Raw genomic sequence first — 22,487 nt, 5'->3', positions numbered from 1 at the left:
TAGGTAACTATCTGGTCCAAGATTAGACAGTGATGTCAAAAAAAAAAAAAAGAGTCATAGAAACACAATCACAATGAAGGCAAGAAAGTGAGGTCTTGTTCTGTCACATTAGTTGCCTATGACATGTCTAAATGATGATGACCAGGGTTGATCTCATGTCTCTAAGGAGGGCATGATAACAAAACTTGAGGTCGACTAAAGAGAGAAATGAAGGACCATGAAGACACTCATTTCCCATTCTTTGGATTTCTACTCCTACCCAACATAAAGAAATGAAGAAAGACAAAGAAGGGGGCAGAACATACTGGCTCCTCTCCTATCACTCTTCCCTTCCTGGGGAAGTTCTCATCCTTCCTGAATGTTTTGGGTCTTTGTAGACACTTCAGATGATGTTGGACCTAGGAGCTCCTCCTTACTGTTTCTTCCAGAACAGGCTTGCTGCTTTGAGGTGATGAATCCAACATCATTCCAATTGATAGTCAAAAACTACTGACTCAAACCAACTTCTCAATAACATAGCTCAAACTTCTTGTTTGTTAACTAATTCTAAAGTCTGGTATAGTCTATTTGTTTGCTCAGCTTGCTATAACACAATGGCATAGACTGAATAGCTAAACAAACTCTGGAGGCCAGAAATCTGTATTGGCAGTATTGTCTTCTTCTGAGAGCTCTCTGTATAGAGTGAAGATGTTCAGCTTTCCTTGTATCTTTATGTAGTCTTTTTTTTTTCTGGGTGTGACTCTGTGCTTTGTGGTGGTTTGAATAGGTATGACCTCATAGACTCATGTGTTTGTATGCTTGGCCCATAGGGAGTAGCACTATTAGGAGGTGTGGCTTGGTGGGAGTGGGTATGGCCTTGTTGGAGAAACTGTGTCACTGTCGGGGTGGGACTTGAAGTCTCCTATGCTGAAGATATGCTCATTGTTGTACACAGTCTCATTCTGCTGCCCGTGAATCCAGATGTGGAGCTCTCAGAGTTGTACACAGTCTCATTCTGCTGCCCGTGAATCCAGATGTGGAGCTCTCAGTGTTGTACACAGTCTCATTCTGCTGCCCGTGAATCCAGATGTGGAGCTCTCAGTGTTGTACACAGTCTCATTCTGCTGCCCGTGAATCCAGATGTGGAGCTCTCAGTGTTGTACACAGTCTCATTCTGCTGCCCGTGAATCCAGATGTGGAGCTCTCAGTGTTGTACACAGTGTCATTCTGCTGCCCGTGAATCCAGATGTGGAGCTCTCAGTGTTGTACACAGTCTCATTCTGCTGCCCGTGAATCCAGATGTGGAGCTCTCAGTGTTGTACACAGTCTCATTCTGCTGCCCGTGAATCCAGATGTGGAGCTCTCAGTGTTGTACACAGTGTCATTCTGCTGCCTGTGAATCCAGATGTGGAGCTCTCAGTGTTGTACACAGTCTCATTCTGCTGCCTGTGAATCCAGATGTAGAGCTCTCGTTGTACACAGTCTCATTCTGCTGCCTGTGAATCCAGATGTGGAGCTCTCAGTGTTGTACACAGTCTCATTCTGCTGCCTGTGAATCCAGATGTAGAGCTCTCGTTGTACACAGTCTCATTCTGCTGCCTGTGAATCCAGATGTGGAGCTCTCGTTGTACACAGTCTCATTCTGCTGCCTGTGAATCCAGATGTGGAGCTCTCAGTGTTGTACACAGTCTCATTCTGCTGCCTGTGAATCCAGATGTGGAGCTCTCAGTGTTGTACACAGTGTCATTCTGCTGCCTGTGAATCCAGATGTGGAGCTCTCAGTGTTGTACACAGTCTCATTCTGCTGCCCGTGAATCCAGATGTGGAGCTCTCAGCTCCAGCACAATATCTGCCTCCATACCACCATGCTTCTCACTATGACTGTAATAGACTAAAACTTATGAAAACGTAATCCAACCCTAATTAAATATTTTCATTTATAAGAGATACCTTTGTCATGGTATCTCTTCACATCAATAAAATCTTAACTAAGACAGTCTTGTTTCATTTACTTATTAATGTCCAATCTATAGATGTCCTTTTAATCTAATGACTTTTTTAGTGACCCAGTTTGAAGTCACATCCTATAGTACTGGGGTTTAGGGTTTTAATGTTTGAATTGATGATAGTGGTAAAGTGCCTGTTTTTTTCTGACTGAATGGATTTTCTGAGAATGGTTTTAAAAACTCCATCAGTAGTTCCTACCTTGCCTTTAAAAAAAAAAGACATCCTCATTCATAATTTTGAGGCACATCCCCCCATCTGACATAGTTTCATTTCTGCTTCTGTGACAAAAATAATACACCAAAAAATAGGTGAGAAACAGGTTTGTTTCAGCTTACAATTTCACGCTGGAGCCTACCATTGTGGGGAAATCAAGATAGGAACATCAGACAGCTAGTTACTGACTCTATATTCACAGTCAAAGTTAGAGAATAAATAGGTGTACGATCACTTTTTTTCTTGTGCTCAGCTTGATTTCCCCACTATTGTACAGTTCAGGATTCCCTGCCTAGGGAATTGTGCTGCCTACAGTGGGCTGTGTGTGTACATATCAGTTAACTTTATCAGTATCACCTCCCACAGACATTTCCACAGGCCAATGCAGTATAGACAGTCCCTCATTGAGACTTTCTTCCCAGGTGATTCTAGACTGTGTCAAGTTGAAATTTAAGCTAACCATCATCCCATCTCACTCTATTTCAATGGCGAGCACTAGGGAGATTGTTATCATGATGCAGCTTAGGCGCTGTAGAGATGAAGTGAGATAGTGATACTCAGTGGAAAGATACCAGTGGGGTGGGGCAGTAGCTGGGATGTGCACATCTGGAAGTAGAAATTGCTGGAGACAGGACCCGTGAGAACTTAACCCCTAATAATCATGATATCAGCTTGCCAGAAATCTGTGTTGGCAGGATTGTCTTCTGTTGGAAACAGGTGTAGAGCAATGTGACCACCATTCCTACAGCAACTAGGGATTATGGGTTTTAGGATTTAACAAAAATTTACAGGTTCACTTTGTGTATATTTTATGTCCACAGAAAGTTCTAAGGGCATAATCCAGGTCCATGTATCTTCAATAGGTTTGCTTTCTGTCTGCTATCTCTCCTATTGACTTGGGACTTGAATGGTTTCCTAAGAGAAAGTGTGTGACTACAGGGATGACTGATTGCATGGAATTCTGTTAATATCAAACACAAGTGAAGAGCGTCATCCAGAGCTTTGTTTTTGGGAGCATAAAAACTTTAGTCAGCTTCTCATGAGAGGAAAGATGACAGATCTGTGGCAATGATACCCTCTTCTCCATCAGTGTGATTATATTAGAATGTTCTACTTGGATATATTGATTTGTCTTTGGAAGCTCTCTGTGCCACATAAATCTCAGGGAAATACCTTAAAGAGCTGTCCCAGAAGGCCACTGTTTCTTCCTCAACAAAGAGGAACAAAACCAGAGAATCATTTGTCAAAGTTTCAAGCAGAATACTCCATTTAGGAGCTGATGCTAGATGGTTTCCTATTCTGACATTCATGGGATTTTAAAACAAAGATGCACTTTATGATTAACCTCCAGTGCAGAGGAGCAGAGAGCTATATTTGTCTCTTTGGACTTCAGCAACCTAAATAAAAAAAGGATCTTCAAGGAGAAAGTATTTATTATACCTCAAAAGTTCGGTTTATATGTGCTGTTGGGCAGAGCAATTCCTTTCTCCCTCTACTTAATAGCCAGGTGACCATTTGTTTTTGAGATTCAGTGCAGCATTGGAAGATTTAGCAACCCCCAGAAAAGAGCATTTCTGAGTGTCTTGCATCTTCTACTGCTTAGGACAGGGAAAATAGGCTTCAGTGAATTATAAACGAATCTCGCAGTATTGATTAGATGTTCCTTACTTGCTCTGTGCTCTGGGACATATAAGTTCAGTTTCCTAACTTTCAAGAGCTGTAATGAAGATGACATTAGTGTTAAGTTTCTCTTCAGAATTGGGTGACCTTGAATACATTTCTCCTGTTAATTTTCTTCTTTTGTCCTTGATGAAGTGTCTACTGCTCTGTTTGAATTATTAGGAGAGGCAACATGAAAATATGGGAGTCTCACATGTTCAGGATCATGGGCTTTGAGCTGATGTTGCTTGATAAATATCTTAGTTTCTGGTTACGACAGGCACGTGATTTATCCCTCTAAGCCTCAGTTTCTTTTTTTTGTGAAATAGGAACAATGATCTAGTCTACCTCAAGAGGTTGCTGTGAGAAGAGCATTTCCAAACATAGTTTCAGTTTACTTATAAATGTGACAAGACATCACAGTCACCATGTCACATGAGAATATAAGCTGACTTTGAACTGGCCTCGCTGAATTATTCTTTTGCTATAATAAATAAGTCAAGCATTACAGGGAAAATTAAATTCACAATTCAAACTATGGGCAAGAGTTGTAGAAACAGGTTTATATTATTTGAAAAACATACATTAAAATCTATATTAACATGCATATTCAAATATATTTATTCAAGCCATAAAGTATACTTATTCTTCATTAAAATTTTATGGACACTTTAAATAACAACCTGAAATTTATTTACCATGATTTTGTATTATCACAGTATTTCTGTTTCACATCCAAAACCATTTTCTAAATAAAGAAAATATTTAGTCATAAGTACAAAATTGGAATAAGATTTAATAATCTCCCCTAGGAACTGATTTTAAGGTTTAAACTATCCTTTTATGAACAGTGCATTAAAAACCCTTAAATCCTTCTTATAATGTCTTCATATTTAAGCTTCAGTGGAGAAAGAGGCGCTTACCAGTCTCTCACTTATTTAAAAATATTCCTGGATTTAAAAGTATTAAGAGCTTTTGCTTGAAGATAGCAGTGTAAAGATAACTGTGCTGAGCTCTGGTAGCTAATACCAGCTGAAAGCAACACGAGTCTAACAAAAGGGTCTATCTTTAATGAAGCCAGGAGACAGACACAAGTCCTAACTAGGAAGAATTGCTTCTAAATATAGGGCCATTTGGCCCCAATTCCTGAGGATGCCGAAAATGGTTGCAGGCTGGACAGTCCACATGTACAGGACTATCATCCAACAATAGGTACAGCTCAGAGGGCTTTCCCAGTGTCCCTTAACTAGAAACTGTTAGGTCCATATTCCACACTGACGCTGCAGACCAGATGGGGATAGAAGGAAAAAATACAGTAATTTTGCAGAGACACACTGGAATATGGTGGAATAATGGCACTGTTAATTACAATATTGACTATAACTGTAGCCAGTAGTTGCCAAGAGCTTAGTAAGTACCAAGTACTGATTACAGGTACCAATTCACATCATTCTTGTATACCTGTGATGAGGAGGCTATTTTTACCCCAAGCCTTACTAGTCATTTCCAGGCGTGAATCCAAGGCCAAGTCTATATATTCTCACTTTCTAAACCCTAATGTGTTCCTGCCATGTTCAAGGAGTCAGCTTGATCAAATGATAGTAAGCGGCTTGTTTTCTTACAGACAACTTGAGCATAGGCCACTGATCTTTGTGCTCATTCTTAAAAGGAAGCAGGTCTTAGTGTTTCTATTGCTGCAATGAAATACCACGTCCAAATTCAACTTTTGGAGGGAAGGATTTATTTCAGCCTATGGTTTCATATTATTGTCCATCACTGAAGGATGTCAGGTCAGGAACTCAAACAGGGCAGGAACCTGGAATCTGGAACTGATGCAGAGGCTATGAAGGAGTGCTGCTTATCTACTTCTTCCATGATGTTCTCTGATGTCAAGCTATAAACTGAAAATAAACCCCTTCTTACCCAAGTTGTTTTTGGTCATGGTGTTTCATCACAAATACCGAAACCGTAACTAATGGAGAAACTGGTATCATGAGTGGGGTGTTACTATGACAGTCTTGACCTTGTATGAGGTGGATTGTGAAAGGACTTTGGAACTTTGGGTTGGAAAAGCTATTAAATGTTTAGAGCTTAATGAGTTATTGTGGGAAATAAGAAGATAATACTAAGGGCAGTGAAGACAATGGAGGCCTGGCTTGTGAAATTTCAGAGGCAAAATTTTTCACTAATTTATTAATTTATTCATTCATTTTATATTCCAATATCTATCCCACTTCTCCTCCCAGTGCCCCCTTCACACAGGTTCATCCCCCATATCCCTTCCCATTCTCCTATGAGAGGGGGGATCCCTTACCCCATGTCATCCCACCCTGGCACATCAAGTCACTGTGGGACTAGGTGCATCTTTTCCCACTGAGACCAGACAAGGTGACCCAGTTCAGGGAATCAGATCTACAGGCAGGCAAGAGATCAGGGACAGCCCCCATTCCAGCTGTTGGAGGACATGTGTGAAGACCAAGCTACACATCTGCTACATATGGGAGGAGCGGGTTAGGACCAGTCCATGCTCACTCTTTGGTTGGTAGTTTAGTCTCTGAGAGCCTCCAAAGATCCAGGTTAGTTGACTGTTGGTCTTCCTACAGAGTCTTCAAAGAAAAGTTTGATAGTCTCTTAAATACTATGCTGGGACTGTGTGATATCTTGAATTAAGAACCACTAAAGTGAAACCTTTGCTTTGTTGGGACAATTGATGCTGGCTAGCTGGAACTGAGAAATTAGCAGTGACTAAGAGACAAACATCATTGAGGCAAAAACCTCAGAACCATTTCCTCAGGGTCAGCACACAGAAACTGTGGTCCAGAAGGCTATACCTGTTCTTGCACCTTTCTTGGTAATGTGAAAGAGTTTTCCAGGTTTTGAAGGTATGGCAAGGTCATGGAGAGCAGCTGAGGCTTGGCACTGTGATAGGCTAGGAAAGGCCCTTTGTGAAGTTGTGCCCCCCAGCTGCAGAAGAAACTCCAAGATTGAAGGAGTCATGGAGATAGAAGATTTGCATCATGTAACAGACTTATAGTCCCTGAAGAGATTCCAGGAGAGGCTATCAGTGAGGGTGCAGCCCAATTGCAGTAAAGACATGAGTGTTTGGAGATGCCAGCCAATATAATGGGATCATTGGCAAAGAAAGCAGTAGCTGTGGATTGGGACCAGCCTAATCCTAGACACAAGATATGTGTGTGTGTGTGTGTGTGTGTGTGTGTGTGTGTGTGTGTTGGAGAAATGAAACTCTTAGGCTCTTAACAGAATCATGAGAGAATCCCAGATACTAGATACTGAGTTGTTTACACTGTTGGAGTTTTAGAGAGATTTTGGAGTTTTAGAGATACCTTGGAGTATCTTGGAGTTTAAAGAGACTATTTTAGAGAAAATTGGAACTTTGAAAAAGACTTCAGATATTTTAGAGAAAAAAAGAGAGAGAGAGAAACAAAAGGAAAGTGAATGGTATACATCAGAAGACAGAGTAAACCATGATGCGAATTTCAAACAGAAGTGAATGGAACTAAACTATTTCCTAAAGTATTTCTATGTTCTTCTTTTTAAACCACCACAAAGAAGACTTGATTCCATGAGTTGGGGGTGAAAACCAGGTCCTCATGTCTTAGGGCAATTGTGAGAGTGTTGTTTTGGGTATCAAGAATAAGGAAACTGGCCTGTGTGTGGGTGGTATGTGGGTGGCAATGAAGCTCAGTTGGTAGATTGCTTGCTTAGCCTGTGTAAAAACCTGGCTTTTATCCCAAGTATTGTATAAAACTTAGTGTGCTAGTGCACACTTGTAATCCTGAGAGTCCAGACAAGAGAATGAGAAGTTCAAGGTCATCTTTGATTACATTGGCTGGGCTGCATGATACCCTGTCCCAGGTTAAAAAAAAACAACCCAGAATCTGATTATAGACCTTCTGGTTAAAATAGTACCATCTACACAGTAGGCTTCTCCCCAGTATTTGCTGAGTAAGCGAAGAGATCCACCTATAGTCTGGGAAAGTCAAATGGGCATTAAATGTCATAGCAGGGATGCTGGCAGATGACATAGTAACTGTCACAAAGCCTTCAGGGAAATAAGGGTGCTTTGATATTCTCATACTTTGTTAGGCATCATTCGGATGGGGAGGAAACAAATGAATTGCTTTGGGTACATAAAGTAAATCAGAAATGTGGTTTACACACTACCTTTTTTGGGAAAAATATCTCTTTGATTATAAAATCTAGCTAAATAAAAACAAAGAGTGCAGGAACAGGGAATTTGAATACCTATGTGAGCACTGAAATGATTTAGATACAGCACCGACAGGAAATTGGGAGTTTAGAAGAGAATGCAAAGGTTATAAATTGTAACTGCACAGCAGTTGTGGGGTCAGAAGGAAGTGTAGCTGGGGGTAAGTGTACACATTTCTGTTTTTCTGCCTTCGTTCTGGTGTAGAAACTACAGCTTCATAACTCAACCGATGAATGTTTAAGCACATCATTTTAGTGCGTAAAGATAATACCAGGATAATTTAACATAGCTATATAACAAACCACACCATTATATATGGGGGGATGTGTAAATTTGAGAGAATGGGTACATAAGATAATTTCTTCATCTTCCTTAAGAAAGTTTATAGACACTGTTTAAAGTTGATCGATAAATTTTAAAAGTAGATTAAATGTATTATTCAAAAGCATAAAATTTAAAACTAGAAATTTATTGCAGACATAGAGCCACACACAAAACCAGAGAAACTCAAATCATACACAAAAAATATAAAGGAAGTATTAAACACATAAAGTATAAAGTGAAAGGTAGAGCTAAGATCAAAGGTATTATCAGTCCATTCAGTGTAAACGGAGTAAGCAACCTTTTGAATGTAGGGACAAAACCCGTTTCTTATTTCGTATTGTTTAAAACAAATCCCTAAAGGGACGCATCTCAGACCAACTCAGTAAGGTTGAAAAGTCAAAGTGAGGACCTCGGGAAGGATTGCTGGCCCTGAAGGGGACGGGAACACCACAGGAAGACAAATAGAGTAAACCAATTGGAACCCTGGGGCTCTCAGAGAGTATGAACCACCAACCAAAGAACATACAAGGGTTGAACCTAGGCCTCCCTGCACATAAGCAGCAGGTGTGTATTCATGTGAGTCCTGAACAACTGGAGCAGGAGCTATCCTAAAAGCTGTTGCCTGTATGTGGGATATGTTCTTCTAGCTGGGCTGTCTTGTCTGGCCTCAGTGGCAGATGATGTGGCTAGCCTCGCAGAGACTTGAAGTGCCAGGGTGGGGACACCAAGGGGGAGCATCTGTGCCGCGCCGATCTCCTGACCAGCAGGAAAGAAAGACTAGCACACCAGTTCCTTCCAGAGAGAGTTTACTCAGAATGTATGCCAAGTTACAGCTTGCTGGGTGTGCCCCCGAATCTCCCTTGAGCATGACTGATATACCCTTGCTAGGACGGCTCATGGTCCGAGATGACGCTTCGCTCTACCATTGGCTAAGCAACATGGCGTGAGAACAGGCCACTAAGCCATCCAAGCCCCATGCCTTATACGGACTTGTTTACTTCAGGCGGCCAGGCTCAGGCAGCGCCATCTTTAAGGCGCGGTCAGCTCTCCACAAGCATCTAGGCAGGCATGGGGTAGGAGGATGAGAGTTGTCGTAACCCAGAAAAGGCTTCCAATGGAGGGACAGGGATACCAACCCAGCCAGAGAACCTTTGACCCACAATTTGTCCTGCCTACAAGATGTTTAGGGGTAAAGAACAGAAATCGAGCGAATAGCCAACCATGGATGTCCTTGACTGACCTGCACTCATTGGCCTTTCCAACTTGAGACCCACACCATGAGAGGGAGCCCGGCCCTGACACTGCTAATGATGTTGTGCTATACTTATCCTGCAGACAGGAGCTTAGCAAAACTGTCCTCAGAGAGGCTTCACCTAGGAATAGATGGAAACAGATGCAGAGACCCACAGCCAAGCATTAGGCGGAGCTTGAGGGATCCTGTGGAAGAGGAGGAGTGAGGATTAGGAGCCGGAGGGGTCAAGGACACCACCAATAAAAACCACAGACTCCACAGCTAACCTGGTTGCTAAGGGCTCACAGAGACTGAACTGCCAACCAGAGAGCAAATGACAGACCTAGCCCCTCTGCACATAGGTAGCAATTCAGCAGCTGGGTCTTCATGTGGGACTCCTGAGAACAGGAGCAGGGGCTGTCTCTGTCTCTGTGGCCTGCCTTTGGATCCCTTCCCCTTAACTGGACTGCCTCATCTAGCCTCGGAAGGAAAAGATGAGTCTGGTGTCACTGCAGCTTTGTATGCCAAGATATGGTTGATTTCCATGGGAGGCCTTCCTTTTTCTGAGGAGAAAGGGAGGAGGGGGTGAAAGGACAGGTAAAAGAGGAGGAAGATGGATTGGGATGTAAAGTCAAAAAATATCTTAATAAAAATAAAAATGCAAATAAATAGAATACCGTAAAACGTTTTTATGTTTAGCACACGCATGTTTAGAATGATAATATTTCCTTCATGCACTGTTTATTTCATCAAATGAAGTAACCTTGTTTCTTTTTTTTTTTTTTTCTGTTGACTAAATTTGATTTGAAGTCTATTTTGTCTGACATTTAACATGGCCGCACCTGCTTGCTTTCAAGTTTCATTTACTCGGAATGTCTTTTTTGCACATTTTACCCTGAGGTTCTGTTTGTCTTTACCACTGAGGAAGAGCCCTTGTAGGGAACGAGTAGGTGGGGTCTGTTTTTGAATGTGCTAGCCTGTGTCTTTTGATTGGAGAATTGAGAGCACCAACTAAAACTTAGAGGCATTGTTGAAAAAGGTATTCATTCCTGTCATCTTGTTGTCTTCGTAATGTTTGGAACTTTCCTATTTCTCGTTGGATTATCGAATATTCTATCCAGTGTTTCTGGTGCTTTACCTGTGCACTTAGCTATCCTCTTCAGAGTGTCGGGTTCCTCCATTTCCTCTCTGTAAAGGAACAATGACAGTACAGTACATACTAAGGCATACAGATAGTATGTACTAAGGGCTGGAACAGAAAGAATGTAAGCTGAGTAGCACTACTAATGAATACTAAAGCGATAGAGAAAAAGACAGAAGAAGAAGTAAATACAGGAAGTAAAAAGAGAAGGGTTAAAAATGGAGTAATGCAATATTAACACTCAGATGGCTGACACAAGGGAGTTCAAAACCTAGGAAGATAGCTTGGTAGGTATTGCCACACAGGTATAAGGACTGAAGTTCAAATCCTCAGGAACCATGTAGAGCCAGGCACTGTACCGTGCGTTTGTAGTCTCAGTTCTCTTATGGTGGCATGAGAGGTGGGTACAGGAAAATCCCTGGAAGCTTGTGGGTCAGCTAGCCCAGTGAATGCAGCAGTAAACAACAAACACTGGCCCAAGCAAGATAGAAGGTGAGGACTGAAAACCACAGCTGTTCTCTGGCTGCCAAAGATGCACTGTTACCCACGTCCTCATGTTAACACACATAGATGCATATATATGCACATATGTGTACATACATCATACAAATACACACAGAGATAATAAGAAATGGAGAACAGTGAAGTACTGCTCAGTGTGCAAAATTAAAATTAGATATTAAGCAGTGTGGTGGTTTGAATAGCGTTGGCCCACGGGAAGTGGCGCTATTAGGAGGTGTGGCCCTGTTGGAGGAAGTGTGTCACAGTGTACAAGGGCTTTGAAGGCTCCTAGTGCTCAAACTCTACCAAAGGCAGAAGAGAGAGGCTCCTCTTAGCAGTCTGCAGAAGATTGTCCTCTCTTGACTGCCTCTGGATCAAGATGCAGAATTCTTGGCTCCAGCATCATGTCTACCTGCAGACTGCCTTGCTTCCCACCATGATGATAAAGGACTTAACCTTTGAAACTTTAAACCGGCCCCAATTAAATGTTTTATGAGTTGCCTTGATCATGGTGTTTCTTCATAGCAATGGGATCCTAACTAAGACAAATAGCATCTGTTTTTATGCAGTTACTCTCCAGGTAACATGTGCAGAATGTCTGTAGGGCATCACTGGCCTCGGCCTGGTGAAGATGCTGTCTCTTTGCTCTCTCTTGCTTTTTCCTTCTTGATAATTTTGGGGGATCCTCTGGTGAGAGGCTGATGAGAGCAGAAAATCTGTGATTGTGATGGCTAGTTTTGTTGACTTGAACTTGACACAGTCTAGAATCACATGGAAAGGGAATGTCAATGAGAAATTATCCAGAACAGGTTGACCTGTGTGTGGGGATTGTTTCCATTGTATTAATTTATGTGGGAAGGCTTATTCCACCGTAGGTGGCACCATTCCTTAGGTTTGGGTCATGGAGTGCCTAAGGGCTGATTAGTGGGCACGCATACAATGACTGCATGTGACCAGGTGATTCAAGTTCCTGCCTTGCCTTCCCTTTAGCAATGATCTGGAATTGAAAGTCAAGTAAACCACTCCTCTCTTGAGAGGAGAAATACCCTGCTTTTGGCAGGATATTTTACAGCAATAGAACTGAAACCAAATCAGTGTTGTTACACACACTTCTAGTGTGGGTCTTTATGATGTGTGTTCCATTATCAGAGGGTGTGGTTTATGAGGTGGGTAGTTTACATTTTAATTACAGTCTCTGGATACTGCTGGAAAGGGCTTCTGGAAACCTTTCCCCCTGGTGTGCGTCTTAGGGACTGTTAAGTGCTTGCTACCGCTTGTCCTTTGCCCAGGGTACTACTCATTCTAGTCAATGGCTTAGAGCACATTCTCACTGCATGGGACACTTTGTGGTACTGCCTCAGAGCATGTCCCTCAGGACACAAGTATTCTGATCCTTATTATGGGTTCTCAAGGCAGACCTGCAGTAGGGAGCTTCACCCTTAGAACCTGGAGTTGCCAACAGTTAGTTCAGCCTGGGTCTTTTTAATCTGGCTTGTGGTGGTTTGAATGAAAATGACTCCAATAGGATCAATACATTGAATGGATAGACTTGGTGGAACTGCTGGGGAAGGACTTGGAGGTGTGGCCTTTTTGGAGGAGGTGTTTCACTGGGGGCATGCTTTGAGGTTTCAAAGGCTCTCACCATTCCAAGTTATCCCTTTCTCTGCCTTCTGCCTATGGATCAGATGTAAGCTCTCAGCTATTGTTCCAATGCTGTGCCTGCCTGCCTGCCTGCCCGCCACCATGTTAGTCTTGGACTCACCCTCTGGACTGTAATACTTTCTTGTTTTCTTGGTCATGGTATCTCTTCATAGCTAAAGAAAATTAGCTAAGACACTCCCCAATCTGTGTGATACCCCCAATACACCCTGGACACTCTATTCTGTTTTAAAAGTTTTGTTTCTCTGGTCAACATACTTAGTAATCAGGGAAATGCTAATCATAAGTACTTTGAGATTTCATCTTATACTAATCAGAATGGTTAAATGACAGTTCATGCTGGTGAAGATGTGGAGTAAAGGGAACACTCATCTACTGCTGATGGGAGTGCAAACTTGTCCAGTCACTGTGGAAATCAGTGTGTTGGTTCCTCAGAAAAATGGGAAGCAGTCAACCCCAAGATCCAGTTATACCACTTTTGGGCATATACCCAAAGGATGCTTCATCCTACTATGAAGATACTTGTTTATTCATAACAGCCAGAAGTTGGAAACAAGTTAGATGTTCATCAATGCATGAATAAAGATAATGTGGTACATTTACACAATAGGATATTACTCAGCCATTTTTTAAAAAATGAAATCAAGGAATTTATATGTAAATGGATGGAACTAGAAAAAAATCCAGAGTGAGGTAACCCAGACCCTAGAAGACAAATGTGGCGTGTATTTACTTTTATGTGAATGTTAACTATTAAGTCATCAGTAAGTAAGCTACAGTCTGTACAACCACAGAAGTTAGGCAGAGAGCGAAGGGCTAAGGAAGGGGGAATAGAGTAGACAGTTATAGATGTACAAAGGGGTTCCTGGGGACTGTAATGGGAGGATCAAACAGGGATGGGGCAGGAAGAATGGAGGGAAGAAGTAAATACATGGAGGGACATCTAAAACTAAGGGTCATTTGAGGGGTTGCATGGAAACCTAATACAGTAGAAGCTTACTAAAATGTATACATATATGAAGGTGATCTAAATGAAATTTCCAAAATAACGGGGGAGACAGAGGCCCATCTGGACATCTCTTGTCGCCATATGAAGCTCCCAGTACAGGAATGGTTTATATCTAATTGAGTGTTGGTCAAAGGGGTCTCATGGGAACTCCAAACAACCTAGAATACTGTTTTGGCTATTGATGGATCTCCATGAGTTAATGGTAAGGCCCTATCACTGAAAACAACACCTACACAACTCAATGAATACGGAGAAGTAGAGCTGATACTTATCTACTTGAAGCCTTCACCCCTATGGAGTAGTATTCATGGTACTGGAAGGTACTCTGCATACTACCAAAGGAGAAAGGTAAACAACAGTCCAGGCACACACCCTTCAATCTGTAAGAGCAGACTGTAGCAGACACAGAGACTGCCTGCGAGATACACTGGTATAGCCGTGGTACAAAGCTCATGGGAGTAACCAACTAATATTTGACTTGAGTTAAAGGCCACTTCACAAGATGGAACCCATACTCAGTGCTGCTTGGGTGGCTAAGAACCTAAGACTGGACAGTCCAGGCACCTAGGAGAAAAGCAAATAGTACTGTTCTTCTAAAGCAGTGATCTTCAGCCTGTGGGTCACAACCCCTTGGGAGAGTCACACATCAGATATTTATATTACAATTAGATATTATTTATATTACAATTCATAATGGAGCAAGATTACAGTTATGAAGTAGCGATGAGATAATATGGTTGAATGTCATCACAACATGAGGAGTGGTTTTAAGGGTTGCAGCATTAGGAAGGCTGGGAACGACTGTTCTAAAGGGAGGTAGCAATTCAATGATTCCTAATGATATTCCTCTCTACTCATAGATCAGGGCCAGCAACATCAGAGAAGCTTCCTCCTAGGGCACAAAGGAACAGATAGAGATCCATAGCCAGACATTATTCAGAGAGTGAGAGATTTTGGAGCACTTAGCCCTAAAAGGGAGATCTTCATCAAATCCCTCCTCTCAGGGCTCAGGGAGTTCTTTGGAAGAGGAGGCAAAAATTGTGTAAGAGAGGAGGACATGGAGCATACCAAAGAATCAAGGTCTTCTACATACAACAGGACCGGGATACTCGTGAACTCACTGAGACCATGGCACAATGCACAGGGCCTGCATGGATCTGCACCGGATGGGGTCCTAGAGCTGAGATGGAAGTGGACACATGTATCAGTCCCTAATCCAGAAGCTATCTCTAGTTGATATCCACTTGCAGATGAAAAGTTAGTTTTTTTCAAAGGGAGTCTTTTAGGGGAAACATGGGTAGGTCCCCATGCCCAGCAGTAGATGCCAACACATGGTGCTTTTTGTCTCATAATGTTGTCAGGGCACATTTCTTCTTCTTCTTCTTCTTCTTCTTCTTCTTCTTCTTCTTCTTCTTCTTCTTCTTCTTCTTCTTCTTCTTCTTCTTCTTCTTCTTCTTCTCCTTCTCCTTCTCCTTCTCCTTCTCCTTCTCCTTCTCCTTCTCCTTCTCCTTCTCCTTCTCCTTCTCCTTCTCCTTCTCCTTCTCCTTCTCCTTCTCCTTCTCCTTCTCCTTCTCCTTCTCCTTCTCCTTCTCCTTCTCCTTCTCCTTCTCCTTCTCCTTCTCCTTCTCCTTCTCCTTCTCCTTCTCCTTCTCCTTCTCCTTCTCCTTCTCCTTCTCCTTCTCCTTCTCCTTCTCCTTCTCCTTCTCCTTCTTCTCCTCCTCCTCCTCCTCCTCCTCCTCCTCCTCCTCCTCCTCCTCCTCCTCCTCCTCCTCCTTCTCCTTCTCCTCCTCCTCCTCCTCCTCCTCCTCCTCCTTCTCCTCTTCCTCCTCTTCCTCCTCCTCTTCTTCCTTCTCCTCCTCCTCCTTCTCTTCCTCCTCTTCCCCCTCCTCCTCCTCCTTCTCCCACTTCCCCTTCCTCTTCCTCCTCTTCCTCCTCTTTCTCCTCCTCTTCCTTTTTTCTCTTCTCCCTCATCCTCCTCTCTCTCCTCTTCCTCCTTTTCCTCCTCCTCTTCTTTTTTATTCGATATATTTTTTATTTACATTTCAAATGATTTCCCCTTTCCTGGCTCCCCACTCCCCAAAAGTCCCATAAGCCCTCTTCCCTCTCCCTGTTCCCCCATCCACACCTTCCCACTTCCCTGTTCTGGTATTGCCCTATACTGCTGCAATGAGCCTTTCCAGAACCAGGGGCCACTCCGCTGTTCTTCCTGGACATCATTTGATATGTGGATTATGACTTGGGTAATCCAAGATTCTAGGCTAATATCCTCTTATCAGTGAGTGAATACCATGATTGATCTTTTGAGACTGGGTTACCTCACTTAGTATGATGTTCTCCAGCTCCATCCATTTGTCTAAGAATTTCATGAATTCATTGTTTCTCATGGCTAATGTGTATATATACCACAGTTTTTGTATCCATTCCCCCGTTGAGGGATACCTGGGTTCTTTCCAGCTTCTGGCTATTATAAATAGGGATGCTATGAACATAGTGGAGCATGTATCCTTATTACTGGCTGGGGAATCCTCTGGGTATATACCCAGGAGTGGTATAGTGGGGTCCTCCAGAAGTAATGAGCCCAGTTTTCTGAGGAACTGCCAGACTGATTTCCAGAGTGGTTGTACCAATTTGCAATCCCACCAGCAGTGGAGGAGTGTTCCTCTTTTCTCCACAGCCTCACCAGCATCTGTTTTCTCCTGACTTTTTGATCTTGGCCATTCTGACTGGTGTGAGGTGAAATCTCAGGGTTGTTTTGATTTGCAGTTCCCTAATAACTGCATTTTGAACATTTTTAAAGATGCTTCTCAGCCATCTGAAGTTCTTCAGGTGAAAATTATTTGTTTAGCTCTGTACCCCATTTTTAATAGGGTTATTTGGTTTTCTGTAGTCTAACTTCTTGAGTTCTTTGTATATATTGGATATTAGCCCTCTGTCAGATTTAGGGTTGGTGAAGATCTTTTCCAAATTTGTTGGTTGCCAATTTGTCCTTCTGATGGTGTCCTTTGCCTTACAGAAACTTTGTAATTTTATGAGGTCCCATTTGTCAATTCTTGATCTTAGAGCATAAGCTACTGGTATTCTGTTCAGGAACTTTTACCCTGTGCCCATGTCCTTAAGGGTCTTTCCCAGTTTGTTTTCTATTAGTTTCAGTGTGTCTGGTTTTATGTGGAGGTCCTTGATCCACTTGGAATTAAGCTTAGTACAAGGATATAAAGATGGATCAATTCACATTCTTCTGCATGCTGACCTCCAGTTGAACCAGAACCATTTGTTGAAAAGGCTATCTTTTTTTCCACTGGATGTTTTCAGCTCCTTTGTTGAAGATCAAGTGGCCATAGGTGTGTGGGTTCATTTCTGGATCTTCAATTCTATTCCATTGATCCGTCTGCCTGTCACTGAACCAATACCATGCAGTTTTTAACACTATTGCTCTGTAGTATTGCTTGAGGTCTGGGATACTGATTTCCCCAGAATTTCTTTTGTTGTTGGGAATAGTTTTAGCTATCCTGGTTTTTTTGTTATTCCAGATGAATTTGAGAATTGCTCTTTCTTTCTTTCTTTTTTTTTTTATTATTCGATATAATTTATTTACATTTCAAATGATTTCCCCTTTTCTAGCCCCCCCACTCCCCGAAAGTCCCGCAAACCCCCTTCTCTTCCCCTGTCCTCCCACCCACCCCTTCCCACTTCCCCGTTCTGGTTTTGCTGAATACTGTTTCACTGAGTCTTTCCAGAACCAGGGGCCACTCCTCCTTTCTTCTTGTACCTCATTTGATGTGTGGATTATGTTTTGGGTATTCCAGTTTTCTAGGTTAATATCCACTTATTAGTGAGTGCATACCATGATTCACCTTTTGAGTCTGGCTTACCTCACTTAGTATGATATTCTCTAGCTCCATCCATTTGCCTAAGAATTTCATGAATTCATTGTTTCTAATGGCTGAATAGTACTCCATTGTGTAGATATACCACATTTTTTGCATCCACTCTTCTGTTGAGGGATACCTGGGTTCTTTCCAGCATCTGGCAATTACAAATAGGGCTGCTATGAACATAGTAGAACATGTATCCTTATTACATGGTGGGGAGTCTTCTGGGTATATGCCCAGGAGTGGTATAGCAGGATCTTCTGGAAGTAAGGTGCCCAGTTTTCGGAGGAACCGCCAGACTGATTTCCAGAGTGGTTGTACCAATTTGCAACCCCACCAGCAGTGGAGGAGTGTTCCTCTTTCTCCACACCCTCTCCAACACCTGCTGTCTCCTGAATTTTTAATCTTAGCCATTCTGACTGGTGTAAGATGAAATCTTAGGGTTGTTTTGATTTGCATTTCCCTAATGACTAATGAAGTTGAGCATTTTTTAAGATGCTTCTCCGCCATCCGAAGTTCTTCAGGTGAGAATTCTTTGTTTAACTCTGTACCCCATTTTTTAATAGGGTTGTTTGGTTTTCTGGAGTCTAACTTCTTGAGTTCTTTATATATATTGGATATTAGCCCTCTATCTGATGTAGGATTGGTGAAGATCTTTTCCCAATTTGTTGGTTGCCGATTTGTCCTCTTGATGATGTCCTTTGCCTTACAGAAACTTTGTAATTTTATGAGGTCCCATTTGTCAATTCTTGCTCTTAGAGCATACGCTATTGGTGTTCTGTTCAGAAACTTTCTCCCTGTACCGATGTCCTCAAGGGTCTTCCCCAGTTTCTTTTCTATTAGCTTCAGAGTGTCTGGCTTTATGTGGAGGTCCTTGATCCATTTGGATTTGAGCTTAGTACAAGGAGACAAGGATGGATCAATTCGCATTCTTCTGCATGCTGACCTCCAGTTGAACCAGCACCATTTGTTGAAAAGGCTATCTTTTTTCCATTGGATGTTTTCAGCCTCTTTATCGAGGATCAAGTGGCCATAGGTGTGTGGGTTCATTTCTGGATCTTCAATCCTGTTCCATTGATCCTCCTGCCTGTCACTGTACCAATACCATGTAGTTTTTAACACTATTGCTCTGTAGTATTGCTTGAGGTCAGGGATACTGATTCCCCCAGATTTCCTTTTGTTGCTGAGAATAGTTTTAGCTATCCTGGGCTTTTTGTTGTTCCAGATGAATTTGATAATTGCTCTTTCTAACTCTGTGAAGAATTGAGTTGGGATTTTGATGGGTATTGCATTGAATCTGTATAGTGCTTTAGGCAAAATGGCCATTTTAACTATATTGATTCTACCGATCCATGAGCATGGGAGGTTTTCCCATTTTTTGAGGTCTTCTTCCATTTCCTTCTTCAGAGTCTTGAAGTTCTTGTCATAGAGATCTTTCACATGTTTGGTAAGAGTCACCCCAAGATACTTTATACTGTTTGTGGCTATTGTGAAGGGGGTCATTTCCCTAATTTCTTTCTCAGCCTGCTTATCCTTTGAGTATAGGAAGGCCACTGATTTGCTGGAGTTGATTTTATAACCTGCCACTTTGCTGAAGTTGTTTATCAGCTGTAGGAGCTCTCTAGTGGAGTTCTTTGGGTCACTTAGGTAGACGATCATGTCGTCTGCAAATAATGATAGTTTGACTTCTTCCTTTCCAATTTGTATCCCTTTGACCTCCTTATGTTGTCGAATTGCCCGAGCTAGTACCTCAAGTACAATATTGAAAAGATAAGGAGAAAGGGGGCAGCCTTGTCTGGCCCCTGATTTCAGTGGGATTGCTTCAAGTTTCTCTCCATTTAGTTTGATGCTGGCTACCGGTTTGCTGTATATTGCTTTTACTATGTTTAGGTATGGGCCTTGAATTCCTGTTCTCTCCAAGACTTTAAGCATGAAGGGATGCTGAATTTTGTCAAATGCTTTTTCAGCATCCAATGAAATGATCATGTGGTTTTGTTCTTTGAGTTTGTTTATGTAGTGGATTGTATTGATGGATTTCCGTATATTGAACCAACCCTGCATTCCCAGGATAAAGCCTACTTGATCATAGTGGATGATCGTTTTGATGTGTTCTTGGATTCGGTTGGCAAGAATTTTATTGAGTATTTTTGCATCGATGTTCATAAGGGAAATTGGTCTGAAGTTCTCTTTCTTTGTTGGATCTTTGTGTGGCTTTGGTATCAGCGTAATTGTGGCTTCGTAGAAGGAATTGGGTAGTGTTCCTTCTGTTTCTATTTTGTGGAATAGTTTGAAGAGTATTGGTGTTAACTCTTCTTTGAAGGTCTGGTAGAATTCTGCACTGAAGCCATCTGGTCCTGTGCTTTTTTTGGTTGGAAGACTTTCTATGACTCCTTCTATTTCTTTAGGCATTATGGGACTGTTTAGATGGTCTAGTTGGTCCTGATTTAATTTTGGTATTTGGTATCTGTCAAGGAAATTGTCCATTTCCTCCAGATTCTCCAGTTGTGTTGAGTATAGGCTCTTGTAGTAGGATCTGATGATTTTTTGGATTTCCTCAGTTTCCGATGTTATATCTCCCTTTTCATTTCTAAGTTTGTTAATTTGGATACTTTCTCTGTGCCCTTTGGTCATTCTGGCTAAGGGTTTATCTATCTTGTTGATTTTCTCAAAGAACCAGCTCCTGGTATTGTTGATTTTTTGTATGGTTCTCTTTGTTTCTACTTGATTGATTTCGGCCCTGAGTTTGATGATTTCCTGCCTTCTACTCCTCCTGGGCGAAATAGCTTCTTTTTGTTCTAGGGCTTTCAGGTGTGTCATTAAGCTGGTAATGTATGCTCTCTCCATTTTCTTTTTGGAGGCACTCAGGGCTATGAGTTTTCCTCTTAGCACTGCTTTCATTGTGTCCCATAGATTTGGGTATGTTGTGTTTTCATTTTCATTGTGTTCTAAAAAGTCTTTAATTTCTTTCTTTATTTCTTCCTTGGCCAAGGTATCATTGAGGAGAGTATTGTTCAGTTTCCACGTGTATGTGGGCTTTCTGTTGTTTCTGTTGCTATTGAAGACCACTTTTACTCCATAGTGATCAGATCGGAGGCATGGGATTAGTTCGATCTTCTTATATTTGTTGAGGTCTGTCTTGTGACCAATTATATGGTCGATTTTGGAGAAGGTACCATGAGGTGCTGAGAAAAAGGTATATTCTTTTGTTTTAGGATAGAATGTTCTATATATATCTGTTAAATCTAATTGGTCCAAAGCTTCAATTAGTTTCATTGTGTCCCTGTTTAGTTTCTGTTTTCCTGATCGGTCCATTGAGGAAAGTGCAGTGTTGAAGTCACCCACAATTATTGTGTTAGGTGCAATGTGTGCTTTTAGTTTTAATAAAGTTTCTTTTATGAAAGAGGGTGCCCTTGCATTTGGGGCATAGATGTTCAGGATTGACAGTTCTTCTTTTTGTATTTTTCCTTTGACCAGCAAGAAGTGTCCCTCAGGGTCTCTTTTGATGACTTTGGGTTGAAAGTCAATTTTATCTGATATTAAAATGGCTACTCCAGCTTGTTTCCTGAGACCATTTGCTTGTAAAATTGTCTTCCAGCCTTTTACTCTAAGGTAGTGTTTGTCTTTGACCCTGAGGTGTGTTTCCTGTAAGCAGCAAAATGTAGGGTCCTGTTTATGTATCCATTCAGTTAGTCTGTGTCTTTTTATTGGGGCATTAAGTCCATTGATGTTAAGAGATATTAAGGAATAGTGATTGTTACTTCCTATCATTTTTGACATTATTTTTTAAATTTGAATGGTTAACTTCTTTTGGGTTTGATGAAAGGTTACTATCTTGCTTTTTCCAGGGTGAAGTTTCCCTCCTTGTATTGGTGTTGTCCTCCTATTATCCTTTTTAGGGCCGGGTTTGTGGATAGATATTGGGTAAACTTGGTTTTGTCATGAAATATCTTAGTTTCTCCATCTATGGTGATTGAGAGTTTTGCTGGATATAGTAGTTTTGGTTGGCATTTGTGTTCTCTTAGAGTCTGCATGAGATCTGCCCAGGACCTTCTAGCCTTCATAGTCTCAGGTGAAAAGTCTGCTGTGATTCTGATAGGTCTTCCTTTATATGTTACTTGGCCTTTTTCTCTTACTGCCTTTAGTATTCTTTCTTTGTTTAGAACATTTGGTGTTTTGATTATTATGTGACGGGAAGTATTTCTGTTCTGGTCCAGTCTGTTTGGAGTTCTGTAGGCTTCTTGTATATTCATGGGCATCTCGCTCTTTAGGTTAGGGAAGTTTTCTTCCATAATTTTATTGAAGATGTTTGCTGGCCCTTTAAGTTGTAAATCTTCACTCTCATCTATGCCTATAATCCTTAGGTTTGGTCTTCTCATTGTGTCCTGGATTTCCTGGATATTTTGGGTTACAAGCTTTTTGCATTTTGCATTTTCTTTAACTGTTGAGTCCATGGTTTCTATGGAATCTTCAGCATCCGAGATTCTTTCTTCTATCTCTTGTATTCTGTTGTTGATATTTGCATCTCTGTCCCCTGATTTCTTCCCAAGGCTTTCTATCTCCAAAGTTGTCTCCCTTTGAGTTTTCTTAGTTGTTTCTACTTCTGATTTTAGATCCTGGATGGTTTTGCTTAGCTCCTTCACTTGCATGTTTGTGTTTTCCTGTAA

Source organism: Apodemus sylvaticus, chromosome 16 (assembly GCF_947179515.1).
Source record: "Apodemus sylvaticus chromosome 16, mApoSyl1.1, whole genome shotgun sequence".
Taxonomy (NCBI): domain Eukaryota; kingdom Metazoa; phylum Chordata; class Mammalia; order Rodentia; family Muridae; genus Apodemus; species Apodemus sylvaticus.
The sequence above is the reverse complement of the archived record's forward strand: the minus strand, read 5'-3'. Positions refer to the sequence as shown.